This window comes from Gouania willdenowi, chromosome 11 (genome assembly GCF_900634775.1).
Source record: "Gouania willdenowi chromosome 11, fGouWil2.1, whole genome shotgun sequence".
Classification (NCBI taxonomy): domain Eukaryota; kingdom Metazoa; phylum Chordata; class Actinopteri; order Blenniiformes; family Gobiesocidae; genus Gouania; species Gouania willdenowi.
Genome location: NC_041054.1, coordinates 11,004,910 through 11,019,859, shown reverse-complemented (window position 1 = coordinate 11,019,859; position 14,950 = coordinate 11,004,910). Strand labels below are relative to the sequence as shown.

Sequence of the window (14,950 nt, the reverse complement as noted above, 5' to 3'; positions counted from 1 at the left end):
GCTCACAGTCAGGTTGGAAAGTAGTTGGTTGGATGCATTAATTAGGATTTCAATGGGCCATTGGACTGTCTTTTCCTCATCAAATGGATTGTGACTTGTTGAAAATACTCAAACTGTTCAACCCGATACAATAGACACAAGATTCGCTCTAGAGCCTGAACCATATGGGATTTTTAGGGTTGATACCAATATTTGGGCTTTTAAAAAGCCAATATCTAATGCATTTGCCAATAACTAATATAGCAGGCAGTAGCCGATCTATGAAGAACATCAATATACACAGGATATATACTGTACATGAACAGAAATTCTTATAATACCCAAAATATGATTCAAGACAAATAAGTTAAACACTACTGAAATAAGGAACTTTAATTAGTAACACAGTCAACATATGGATTGTAAAGCCACTGATAAATAACAAAACTTGTGCAAACTGTATTTCCGAAACACAATTAAAAAAAAAAACAAAAAGACTGTAAACATGGATAAATCAAAAAAGATCTAGTGCACTTCACCCAGTGTTGGCATTTTGTAATCATTACGTCCAATGATTCAAAAGTGGCAGATTATAATGCATAAAGCACAGACACAAAAACAGTTACTGTACATATTATATAGTACATATAGTACATATTATAGCCCGATTGATTAATCGGTCATTGATGGTCTATTGACCCATGTTGATTAATCAGTGATGGCTAAAATCAACCTGATTAATTGGCTGGGCTCTAATTGAATTTTCAAATAAATAGAAAAAATTAAAAATAAAAATTCTACACATTATTATGTACTTTTAATTTAATAACATGTGTAGTTTTTATTTAATATTTTGCATATAGGAGTAAAAGATTAACCGTTTGACAATTTTCCCATGCAGTTACTTGCCTGACCTCTAGTGGAGTATTGAAGTGTAACATCACTCTGTGTAATTTCACTGTCTTTAATAAAACACTACAGTGTGTTTGGCCAAAGTCATTTTATTAGCGGCTGTATTAGTCTATAGTTGATGCTGCTGCTTCACAATCCTGCAGTCTTTAGCGGTTTGCTGACATTTAAACGCCTCACTCTGTCCTGCCTTGCCCTTCCTCTCCTCCTCCTCCTCCTCCTCCTCCCTTTTTGCTGACATTTTTCAGCTTTCTCTACTCCCTGCTGTGCCTCGCCGGCTCTGCCAGCGTAGTCCTCCCAGCAAGTTTCTATCTGCCACCATCTGTTTTGCTCTCTGTCGTTCTTGTTGCCTCGCTCTTCTTCACTGTCAGCTTGAAACCCATCTCCTCTATTCTTTCCTTTTCATCACCACTGGATTGCCACTATTACACATGTGTGCCCTTTATATTGAGTGTTTTTTTTTTTAAATGTATCACTTACCACTGTTGTACACAGCGCTGTATTTGCTTTCTTCAACTGGGGTTTTCTTTTCTCCAGCCATTCTATTCTCGTTTGTCACAATGAAAGCATAAAATGACTGCTGTTCAATTGTCATTTATAACAATTTGACCAGTGACACCTGGGTTGGAAAACTCTTTATCACTGCACCTAGTTAATAGAGCTGCGAACATTGTAAAAGGAAAATTTGGGTTGAGTAAGGATTTGAATAAGTTGGGTTGATTTGCAAAATGTGGTCAATGGATGAACTGGCAACCTTAGAAACATGGGAAGACTTTCAATATATATACTATGTATCAATAATATGCATTACTCATGTCTTTTTCTGCCTTACAAACCACGTCGCTGTTGTGCTGATTATGTGTTCAATACTGTTTAAATAGGTGCCACGTTTACTGGGGGTTTCCACTGGATACGTCTCCGCTGCGCCACGGCACCGATCCGGTTTTGCCCCGCTGTCCGCCATCCGGTAATCCCCACCGGTTGCATTTTGAGTGCGCCACGGTGCACTCCGGTTGTGACGTCGCGAGACAGAGGAGTTCTCACAATATTTATATAATCGCGTGAGAACACAGTTAAAAGTTAGTGTTATAAACGCAACAATAAACAGTTAAACAGGTCAGTGTTCCTAACGAAGAAGAACAAGAAGGTTGGACTCTCTGGATTTGTCAAAGCCACGTTTTTTTAGCAACAGCCAACAGAGCAGAGATAAAACTGCAACAGTAAAATATGAACTAAATCAAAGTTGCTGCAGTTTACAGTGCAGTTACAGTATGAGAGGAAACAATATAGTGAAAATGGAAACCTATCCGCTCCGGTGGCGCCGCGGTAACGTAACGCAGCCGAGCTGCATCCAGTGGAAATTGGGGGTTACTACAGCTTTTTTATTCCTTTTCTTTTGAATCAAATAGTTGTTTTGTCTCACACATACATATTGTCATTGTTGTTACTTAATAATGAATACTTATCTACTCATTGCACGTTCAGTTGTCCAATACTGTGTGTTGGTCGATATGGATCTGATGCGATGCCAGCAATGATCATATTTACTTTTATTACCTATTTTATAGTGTTATTACTCAAACAGAGAATAATAGCCATCAACAAGGTATGACAAAAACTGACCAGTTTGATATGAGCCAATGGGTTAATCAGAATCACAAATACTTTATTTATGCCAGGGAAAAATTACTTGTGTTATGGAGGTTCAAGAAATATTAAAAATAAAAAGAATGAACACTAAACAAAGAAAGAAAGAAAAAAAGAGAGAGAAGGAAAAGATGCATAATTAAGTAAAATATTGTTAATTTAACAAGGATTGAATACAAGTGCACACATTACAGTAGAAAAATAGAATAATTGTAGTTATACAAATGTACATATATAATACAGAATCAATAATCAAAGCTGTCAGGTTAGTGATGAATTGTACAATTCATTTTAACCTTAAATTTTGGAATATTTTACAATTAAATAAAATAAATGAAAATAAATCCAATAAAAACAATATCTATTACAGTATTACAATATCTATTAGGTTACAGATACAGGCTGATATAACCCAATATTTATTTATTTTTGCTAATATTGGACCAATATCCGATATTAATATTGATTCGGGCACCCTTAAAATGTCATTGTACTGACCATGGTGTGATATGTCAGAGCTACCTTGCAGCCCCCACCCAAATAGCAGTAGCTTCTGCCATCTGCAGCCCTTTGCCTTTCATAACATATTATATTCGTAAACACTATCTTTTAGAAGACACTTATTATGCATTATGAAGATAAATACCTTAACGCCATTTTGTTCTCACAATGCCAGACAGCTGCACCTTTTTTTCTGGTCACATATGAGGACTTAATCAGTGGGATGCACCAACATCCCTCACACACCTAGAAACATTGATTTAACACACACACACGTATCCATAGCCTCCACTCCAGTTACTACAACCTGACTAATTAGTCCCACAGTGTCCCAATAATCAGCTGGTCTGTTTATCATGCCAAAATGTCTTTGTCTGTCTGATTGCTGCCCAATTATTATCTTTAAAGATAATATTGAGGTTTTATTTTCTCCTGATTAGGATTTCATGTATGTATTAGTTGCAATAAGTGAAAAAGCTCAATATTGCAGAGTACCTGACTGTTTAAGATTGTTACAGAACATGATGGATAACTCTTGGGAGTGTAATTCATGGATGCTGCTCAGCAACAGTTGCTCAGAATTTAGAGCGGGTTGTTCATGATTAGACTCTCACTCCATCTCAGACATGTTATTGTGTTCGAAGCCAGACATTGACCTGAAGTGCCCTGTGTAAATGAGTGTATGAATAAATTTGATGTTTGACAAAGAGGTCAATGGCAAAAAAAAATGGCTGCCTTAAGATAGGGCTAAAGACAAGGTTTATCTACACAAGTGGTTCCCAAAGTTTTCACAGACCCGTACCCCTTCACACCTTTAACCTGAAGCCATGTACCCCCTACTCCTGCACACTTAATAAACATAATGTCATATACATTGTAGAACTACAGTGAAATCTGTCCCTGAATTTTACCTATGCTGTTGAGGAATAATGCATAATAATAATAATAACTACAATATTTGCATTTCCTGAAGAAAATGTAAGTGAGGATGTAGGTTCTGTTCTGCGTCATCCCGCCTTAGCTTAGCATTAGCAGTATCTAGCATTAGCATTAACAAGCATTTACCGAGCATTAACATTAGCCTAACAATAGCATTAGCCTATCATTACCATTAACCTAGCATTAGCATAACAAAAGCAATATCTTATCATTAGCCTAGCATTAACATTGACCTAGCATTAGCTTTAACCTAGAATTAGCCTAACATTAACATTGACCCAGCATTAGCCTAGCAAATATATTAACTTAGCATTAACCTAGCATTAGCATAACAAAAACAATAACTTAGCATTAGCCTAGCATTAACATTGACCTAGCATTAGCTTTAACCTAGAATTAGCCTAGCATTAACATCGACTTAGCATTAACCTAGAAATGTATATTAACTTGCATTAACCTAGCATTAGCTTAACATTAGCATTCACTTAGCATTGGCTTTAACCTAGTATTAGCCTTGCAATCACATTAGCATTAACCTAGCATTAGCCCTAGCTGCTCTATTTATATTCCAGTTTCCAATGTTGTCACAGTGTTTTTAATTTTCATTCACGTACCCCCTATGGCAATTTGCGTACCCCTGGGGTACCCTTACCCCACTTTGGGAACCTATTATCTACACTATTGTGAGGATTGTTTAATTATTTAGGAGTTTATGTTGGTGCTTTGTGTTCCCACTAAGAAAATAAAATGTTACATGAACTCCAACTTGTTTTATTTGTGCTACAACTTGTATTTTTTGCTTCTTGACAATTTTTTGTTATCACTGCCATCGAAGTAGACTTGTTCTCACCTGTTGTGGGAAAAAAATCACCTAAACACAAATAGAGAAAAGGTTCCCATGGTTACTTGCCTTTATTCACTGCCGGCAAGTACAGTATATTTAAATGTATGATTGAGCTGTGAATTGGTATAAGAGCAGATATTACATCCAAAGTCACAATTCAATATGCTATATTTGCCAATGCTCGCAGCACATTACACCTTTTTTGACATTTTCGTTTTTTTTTGGTTGTTAGGTTTGAAAATGTGGAATTTTTTCGGCATTTTGTTTAAATTTGGTTCTTTTCATTCGACAGAGAGTGCTGAATCCCTGAATCAACACACTGCATTCTGGGACAGTCTGGAAGCATCTCACTCCAAGGGCTCTACCACCTGCTGACAATCCAGAGGGGACTGGAGGAGTTGTGCTGAATGTGGTGAGAATGTCCTGCTGATGTACATACTGCAGTTTTTACTTGAATAAACAACTATCACGTGTATGAATCTGAATAGTATTTCAGTTAGCTAAAAGACAAAGGGTTATTTCTTAAAGTTCTTTATAAAAAATATGCTATCATTAATTTTTATTCCTCTACAATGCTTTACATTATCTAGCATGTCTGAGTTGGAATTGTTGTGTAATAATGGAGCTTGTAGTCCAGTTGCTGTTACTGAACTAGTTTGCAGTGATGCATGTTCGGTAGATATTACTTTTTCACTTCCGTTACGATGCCAGTATTGCATTTTTGCATATTGGCTGATTCCGATATCAATCCGACACAATCTCAGCATGGATCAAACATACTTCTATTACTTACTTTGTTGTATTGAATGTTAGAAAAGGTTTGATGAAGTGATATTACTCAAACAGAGAACAATAGTCAGCAACAGTATGTATGAGAAAATCTGACCTATTTATTATCAACCAATGGGTTACATACATATTTAACCCTAAATACCCTAAAGAAGTGCTCATATCAAGGATTATTAATGTGGGCCGATAGAGGTTTTTTGCTGGTCAGAGCAATATCCCATTTCAAAATCTGATCAGGACACCCTTACTTTAGGAAGCAGCTCATGATACAAGAGATGTCTTAACCAGTGTTGTGCTAGTTACCGAAAAAAAAAAAAGTAACTAGTTGCCGTTACTAGTTACTTCATCCACCAAGCAACTCAGTTACTATTTTGATTACTTACATCAAAAAGTAATGCGTTACTGGAAAAAGTAACTTTTGAGTTACTTAGAATTAAAGAATGTATTATTTATTTTGGGTCATTTGTGTCCATACAGCTTCATATTAGTGCTGTAATAATATAATAGTCCACTGTTGATCAACTGCTATAAAACAACCATAAATGAAAATTGTAAATGTAAATTTTCAGCCTTAGCACAGTAATGTAAAGTAAGCTGTGCATATTCCAGGTACACATTCTGCTGTTGAAAATGCTTATGAAAATAAATGTGGAAAAACTAATTCACAGCATTTTTGTCAGCTACACAATGCTAAACATATCAGGCTAATGAGCTGCAGTGACTCAACAGCAGCGACAGGCTGCATATTTACAACAACATACCGTGCAATAGTTTGGCTGACCTGTTCCTGGATAACAGTCACAGTCCGTTAAAATCCAGCCGCAGCGTTAGCTTAGCTTCACGGATGCATCTTTTGGAGACAAAAATAATGCGCGAATTTCTACTTTGAGAAGCTCGTCCTGCTCTCGCTTTGACTCGCCATGATTGGCGCACGTGATGTAAATAAAGACATGCTGGCAATGCTTCTTCTTCTACTGTTTTACCATGTTTGGCACGGCATCCCGCAAAAATATGTAGTGCCACTGTAAACAGGAAGTACACTGCAGTTAGCAAAGTAACGGACAAACGTACCATATTGTAGCGGTAACGGCGTTATTTCTTTAAAAAAAATTACGTTACAGTACTAGTTACTGTAAAAAGTAACTGCCCAACACTGATCTTAACACATGGATTATAAAACGTTGAGTAAGAAAAAATGGTACATGACTTATTTATTCACCCATTCTCTAAAACCTTAAAAACTAATATACCTCTTGATGAAGGAGGGAAAACAAACCAAGATACAGAAGACTCTGAGGCTTCTGAAGTAATTGTGTTTCCTACCTCTGCTAGGATTTTAGGAGAAGCTCTTACTTTAGAACCAACAGAAACATGCACATTTGTTTTCTCAGCCTGTATGTCTGCTCTTGGTTGTCTTAACAATAACGTTAATGCACAACAATCTAAGCGGCCGGCTAGTGTGAACTCATCCTTCAACACTGCTCTAAGCAGTGTCTTATTGGCACCAAGACGGTCCTGTTGAAATGCTCACACAGACACACATCTTGTTTTTTCACTCCAGAGGACATTGACTCACATTCATTCCCAGCAGAATTGCCTGCTACTTGTTTAACTAAACCCATACAATTTGCAATGCAAACACAATTGACCTTTCGCAAAAACCCCGCCCACAAACAGTCATTGTCCAATCATACGTCCGAGCAACCGTTTCTATGTAAGCACCGACATGCTCAGAGCATTCACGATGGTGAAGCGGTAAGATCATGGACTGTTCAAGTCGGATACCAGGTACCACAAGAGTTTGGCTGTTAGAGTCATGTTCTTTGCGTTCCCAAAGCCTAAAACAGAACTGGAGCGATGTCTACAATGGACTATAAAACTATAAAAACGTCTCAGGGATGTGTGTTTCAGTATGCGTGTATGTGTAGTATGGGAGATATGTATGTTTTTAACGTTTTTTCATCTTGTCTGCACTAATGTGTATGTTCAGCAAAATGACAATAAATCTTGATATGATTTGATTTTGATTAAGTAAAGTGGCATAACTATACATTTACTTACCTATTGAAAGGGGGGAGGGAGGTTGCGCGACGGCGACTGCGTTGACTGGCGTATACAGTTATTAGCAACTATCACTATTACTATATTACAATCAATATTCTAGTCGACATCCTCCTGAAGCATACAAGTCTCCTAATCTATATTAACAGGCTTTGTGACCACTTAGCAGCGTTACTAGCTGCTATCTTATTAGCCTTGGGTCATCTGTAGGTTCAGCTAGCTAGCTAATGTAACAGTTTGTTTTATTAAGATCACCATTAGCTGTGGTAACACTCATAGCTGAAGGAGGATACGAACAATATAATATAAGAAAACTTACCCAGCAGTGCAGACTGCGGTTAAGTGAGCCGACATTTGCAGGAGACTGGTCCGGTATGTTTTCGCTTTGATAGTTCTAATGTCCCCTTCGTTGTTCATTTTAATATGTTGAATATATCCCTCCACAGTATATTGTAACCCCTTTTGCCTGGATCTGAAGGATATTGCTCCAAAAAGTGTCACTGACACGCACCGGTAGACTCTCCCAGCCATTACAGATGAGACCATGATGGACATCCCAAAAGTAAATAAGGGGGGTGGGGCTTTTATGAAAGGTCAATTAACAAAAAAGTCAAAGACAAATGTCAGTCAAGTGTAGGCTGTCCTCTCTGCTATCATCCTGCCACACACCACTCATTGAATAACAGCCTTTAAGCCCATGCAGTATCTTGGGATCGGTAACGTTTAGCTCCGCCACCTGTAACTTAACATAGCTCCGCCCCTGTCACGTAAGAAGTTGTAGCTCCGCCCCCTGCCACGTAACAAAGTGTATCTCCGCTCCCTGTTGCGTGACAAGGTTTAGCTCTGCCTCCTGTCGCGTAACAAGTTGTTGCTCCGCTAACTGTCGCGTAACAAGTTGTAGCTCCCCCGTCACGTAACAAGTTGTAGCTCCGCTCCATCCACGTAACAAGTTCTTGCTCCACCCCCTGCTGCGTAACAAGTTGTAGCTCCGCCCCCTACATGTAACATGGTGTAGTTCGCCCCCGTCATGTAACATGGTGTAGTGTAGATTCAAAACTTTAACCTTAATGCTTCTTGACCCTGTAATAACCTATTCCTCAAACTCCCGCCATAGCTCTCTTTAAGCTTTGACTTGAATCAGAACTGTCATGGAGCATAATTTCATGCAGGAACACAAAGGTAGCCACACTATAATTCAGTAATGTATTGTGGTGGCCTGCAGAGAGGAAGCATGCAGACACCTGCAGAGTTTAATGTGTTTTGCTGTCTGTGAGGACAATAGTGTGTTTTGAACGGTGGCTGTTTAGTGTGTTGGGTCAGTAGTGAGGGATGTGTGCTACAGTGGAGCAAAGAGATTTGATAAATTTAGCTTCCTCGCACTCTGCTGCTCCTCTGACCTTTTTGTCCATCAACCTTTTGGTGGAAAAAAAGTGGAACTCATCATTCACGGACAAAGACGAAAGCTGAGCAGACCTTTCCTCCACCCACACTGTACCCACCACCTTCCTCATTCATGCCATGTATGCCTGCCTGTGGCAATTACACAACATAGCTCACCCTGACTGACAGTCAGCAGTCACTATATTTTACCACATGCCATCTAGAGATATGATGATGTTGTTTATTAGTCTACTGTAAAATCTATGGAGAAAATGCTTGTGTACTGCAGCTTTGCCTCTGTTCCTACATCTCTCATCTGACACTTGCCAAGATTGAATTTAATGTTAATAATAACTGTGCCTAATGCAACATGGTCATCTTGTGAGTTATATTTTAAAGGGGAAAGAAAAAAATGAAGAAAGAAAATGCAGGGCCACAAAATCGATTATAATAACTAATCATTTGAAGTGCGACAATTGTGTAACTAGAACTAACTGTCAGGTGAACAAACCTGTAAAGGTGACATGCTTGTTAATAACATTGTCAAGGTTGTGAAAATATAGCGTTGTAGTCGCTTGTGTCTTGACTCCCCTCTGATTTGGAATTTACGGTTTGTCATTTGTTGTACATTTCATTTCCTTTTAGTGCAAACTCTGCACAGTCGAGTCATCGTTAATGATTTACGTGTAAGTAGTGGACATTTGGACTGAATGAACTTCCAAAATGAATGAAAAATCATAATATGGTGTAGCATAGAGTCTGCATGGCGTGCATCTTTCCTCTCCTTGTCATAGATTGTCTTCGACTTTTATTTTTCTTTAATTCTCTTCATCATCATGAGGGCTTTCATGGGGAATAAATACTTCCTCTTGCTAAAAGCCTCTGATCCCACATTCCTCTCAGACGGCCCCTTTGTGCTTCTCTACACATTTTCTAAACAAGATTACAATTTGTCTTTGAGATATTGTTTGAGTGTTTATGTCTGCCAGAGCTATGAATAAGTAGGTTTGACTTTTGTCTACGTTTGTGCGTCGGAACATCTGTGGTGACAACTATTCTTTGTGTAAGTGGGTGTAGTACTGTAGTGAAGGAATTGTAGTTCGCTGGCTGGTCTTTTGTTTGCATGTATGAATGCATAAGTGAATATTTACACGTTGGTGTGCCTGCACAAGTGGAAGAGTGTTTGTGTGTGTACACAGTCAGATTATGCAGCAATAGAGAGGTTTAGCAGTGATTTGCTCATCCATTCGAGTCCCTCCCTAATCCTGCAACACGCGCACACACACACACACACTCATTCACTCGCGTGCACACACCCACATGCATGTGGACGCAGGGGCACTTCCTTGTGTGTGTGTGTGTGTGTGTGGCTAGCGTGGTTATAATAGTGTGTGTGGATTAGCAGGTTTGTGAATGGAATGGGACTCGGGCCGAAGTAGCAAAGTGCACGTCCAGCATGCTAAGTGTTGAAAGGACTGAAAGACATTTGTTGAATGTGTAAATGGATAAAAAAAAACTGGATTATGAAATCATTATCAAAGGTTAGGAGATCACAAGTTTTAAAAAAGATTAACGGTATGATGATCTGATATGATATCCTGTTTTATTTTTTAAAAATGTAATAATACAAAAAACTGAATTACAATAAACACAAGATTTGATGCAGATGGCTTCCCTCCAGAAAATAAAAACAAAACAATTACATATATTACCACATACACATACTTTTTGTGTTCGAAAGGGAGTGGGTGGAAGTATAAACTTATTAGTCCCACCCCTTTTTCCTACATTACAGTTACAAATAATACATTTTCAGCATCCTGTTTTCCAGCTATTGCTGCTGTTAATGAATTAATTTTGTCATATCTTTATATGATTTTGATTAAATACACACAAAAAAACATATTACACACTTTCAAAATTGTCATACAACATAAAGATATTTTCTTTATATTTTCATTGAAATTGTTCGATATTTGTACACTATGTAAAGCCGGACAGACAACATTTCGACAGTTGTGTGTGTTTGCGTATGTGTATTTGTGTTATTTTTGACCGTTAGATAGGTGCACACCTGCTGTCCTATTAACTGGAAACACACACACGCACACAAACATAGTGAGACAGATGGAAACCCATGATAAGCAAGAGAGTTGTGACTTTCAGACATTGAGGGAGTGTGCGGTGTGTGTGCGCGTGCGTGTGTGTGTGTATATATAGAAGCTTTTCATCGGTTTCCTTAGTGACTGGATGTGACTGAGACTGTACTCTGATGCAGAACGGAAATACAACAGAAAAAGAAGTCCTTTGCATTGGAAAGTCTTTATTATGGGATCAGGGACTCTGTTTGGAGGTTATCACTCAGTTATTACTTGTATATTGTAATACATTTGTAAGAGTAAGTGAAGTCGCTCCTTAGAATTTGAGAGGTTAAGGCATTATTAGTCTGTTTTTTTCCAGAAGTGAAGAGAAATGCTTTGCTTTATTATGATGTAATTTCAAACAGTGACACACGCATCCCAAATAGGGCATGTTTAGTTACAATAACAAGAAAATCTATATGAAATCAAAATAATCTGTAAATAATTTGTGCATAGTTGGGTTTAATTAGAAGTGTTTTCGCCTTGTCTGCACATACTGTCAAAGGTCAGCACTACATGTAGTGCAATGTTATCGCAACAGCTATGCATGTTTTGTTATTGCAATTAAATAAATTCATTTATTTTATTGCATAATGTGACCATCACCAGCCCTCCCTATGGAAGGGTAAGAAAAACTTTATTAAAGGGAGAATATAAAAAAAGAGAGGGCAGTGTTGCACCTAGGTTAGGGGCAAAGGAACAGGGAAGAGGGAGTCAGGGTAGGACTATGGAAGGGGTAGGGAAGAGTCAACTATTTTAAGTTGAGAGTGCACTGTGATGTTATAGTTGTGCATATTGTGTTGTGGGCCCAGAAATGGGCCATTGGCAGTCTGAAACAAGCCCATGGGCTAGCAGTCATTAGTTAGAAAGATCACCAGTTTAATCAGAACACCTCTACGTGCAGATTGTTTTAAAACAAAAATTATCCACAGTGCAAGCTAGGGGTTGAACAGACTATTCGATTAGTCGACTAGTCGACTTTAGTGTTGTCTCGCGACTCTGTCCACATAACGTCGACCAGTCGCAGTACCTGACTTTTGCCCAAGATGGCGGCGCAACACAGCAAACGAGGGTCCTAGTACCCCTGCACGGCAAGGCAGCACAACATCAAGTGTTTCTTGCTCCTTCCTTGTTTGTGCTCAAACTGCAGCTGGTAGGTAGATACTACGGCTAATATATATGCTATTGTTAGCTGTAGTGATCACGTCTGTGTATTAAACAGATCTGGAAAAGATCCAACCCCTGCGGCTTCTGGGCGGACATTTACTTCCCCTTAAACACGTTTGTAATTCTTCTCCAGTCTGTATTTACTTCACCCACCGGAGCGTCATGTTTAAGGGAGAGTAAATAGCTCCTTAATAGCAACGAAGAGGTTTAGCACTCTTCTTCTCTACCCCTGAGAAGCCGCAGCGGTCACAGATTTTTTCGGGTCACTGACTTTGGCACAACACCGGCTTCGATGAAGGAAGCCGAAGCTACCGTAAAAACAGCCCAAACAAAGTCTAAACGTCCAGCTCATAGGAAGCCTCGGGGCTTAACAGTTACCGTAGACTCATGGTAGGCGAAGCAGCAGTGTTCCTGGGTTTACTTAGCTTACATAGCATGTCCTGTGTTCCAGGGGCTGGTGGTGGTGGTGTGCCAGATTTTTTCAGGTCATACCGGCACTCGGCTGCCGCTTGACTTCGGCTCTTGGTGATGTCATTGACTAGTCGACGATGTAAAGTCACTCTCCTGTTTGCTTGGTGGGCGGTAGCTCTTATGGTGCTAAAAGTTGCCGACCCGTGTCAAATTATTACCTCATGAAGTCCAATTCTAAACTATTCAACAGTTTTTGTTATTGTTATATATATTTTTAGATTACAAAGGCTAAGGGGTTAGAGAATGGCTACTTAACATAAATGTTGGGAGTTAAAAAAAAATTGAAAAAATAGAAAGAAGGGCTGCAATTTGAGTTTAGCATTGTATTTTTTTTTTTTTGTCCACTAAAGCTCTTTCAAAGCAAGTATCTAAACCTTTATTTCCATGCAATAGTATGTACTGTATGTATACTTGAAGCAGAGCACTGAAACATTGTATTAATATTCAGCTGATAGGAGGAATGGCCAGAACAAACAGGATGTCTCTTTAGTGCATGTTTACATCCATTAAGTCTTGTGGGAATCGTTGCAATTTGGTGTGTTTGGGCTAATATGAGTGAGCACTCGTTTCTTCTTTGCGTGCCACGTCTCTCAGCATTGAGGAGCCCTTTTCATCTATATTTACTTCCAAATGATTTTTAACTAGGTCAGCTAACGAAAGGAAATAGACTGCTGCACATTAGTGATCCACGGTGCCATCTAGTGTTCAGAACTACGCATTTGTAACTTTGTTGCGTGAGTGTATTATTTTCAGTTCTAATTCTACTAATCACAGAACATACACATTCACTGCTGCAGTCAAAGTAAATACACTAATTAATCTTCCATACATGCTCTTTGGAAATGGGAGCACTGGAAGAAAAATCCATGTTAAGGGAGAACATGCAAACCACACAAAGAGATGGTGACCAGTTCTACTTTACTGTGTATAACAGGTAGGCAACTTCTATCACAGCGGGTCCACAAAAAGGTGTTTGTTTGATTGGAGAGCCACATGATCAATATTCATATCAGCATTTAGAATAATGACCAATCTGAGCATTAGTATAGGAAAAAAACAAAGAGATTTTATCGTGTTTTTCTGTTATTCCATGTGTATGTTTTTTGTTGTCTTCCTCGTTGTGAGGCATTTTGTGCATTTCTGTAGTCCTTTTGTGTATTTTTTCTGTAAAATATATGTTTTTTGGAGTAAAATTGTGTATTTGTGGTGTCATTTTGAGTTTTCTTTAATTTTTGTGTATTTCTGTTCTTTTGCTCATTTGTAGTGCTGTGAGTTTGTGGAGTCATTTTTTCATGTTTTTCTTGTCTTTTTGTGTATTTTGGTTTTCATTTTCTGTAAAATTGTGCATCACTGTTGTCATTTTGTTCATTTTTGTAGTAGTTTTGTGTGTTATTGGAGTATTTTCTTTGTTTTTCTCTTGTCTTTTACTGTATTTCCCTGCAATGTTGTAATTCTTTGTATTGTTTTAATGATGTATCTTTGCTTTTGTTTTGTGTGTTTTTCTATCATTGTGTATGTTTACTTTGGGGGCTGCTTTGCACGCTCATACCATGGTTGTGCATTGATTGTGTGTATGTTGCAATTCACAACAAAATCTGTGCATTAACACAAAACATTAAATTAGTTTCTTGTAAAATAATCATTATCCATCTCTTGTCTTTATATTAATCACACATTGGATTAATTTCAGTTTCAGTTTGTTTGTTTCAGTTTAATAAAAAAAATATTCAAACGTGAATCATTATTTAAAAATATATAACAAGACTGGAACAGGCAAAACCAAAAATGCTTATATGTCCAACATAAATCATAACATTAAAGAAAAAGAAATGCAAGCATTCAACAAATACTTTTTAATTGCCTTTTTCAAATGATACAAAAAAAAAAATATATATATATATATATACAGTATATGTATACTGTACATATATGTACTTTCTTTTATATATAACATTTAACAAAGAACACAAATATATTTCCACTGCTTCACACAACTCTCTAAAATATATTGTGACATTTTCTTTTTGAACATAAATAGTGTCACTTATTTTTATTTCTTTATCAACATGATTCCAAAAATTAACCCCTAGAACTTTGTTTTACTTCTAATGTTTCTTTTGAT

General features: G+C 37.8%; 1 protein-coding gene across 1 annotated transcript in view; it reads left to right on the top strand.

The window, feature by feature from the left end:
* The window catches only part of atxn1a (ataxin 1a), a 94,418-nt gene that overhangs the window by 63,386 nt on the left and 16,082 nt on the right, over positions 1 to 14,950 (top strand). Inside the window, exon 3 of the mRNA XM_028461178.1 lies at positions 5,112 to 5,231. The gene's annotated coding sequence lies outside the window, so the exon portion shown is untranslated. The remainder of the gene's footprint in view (positions 1 to 5,111; positions 5,232 to 14,950) is intronic.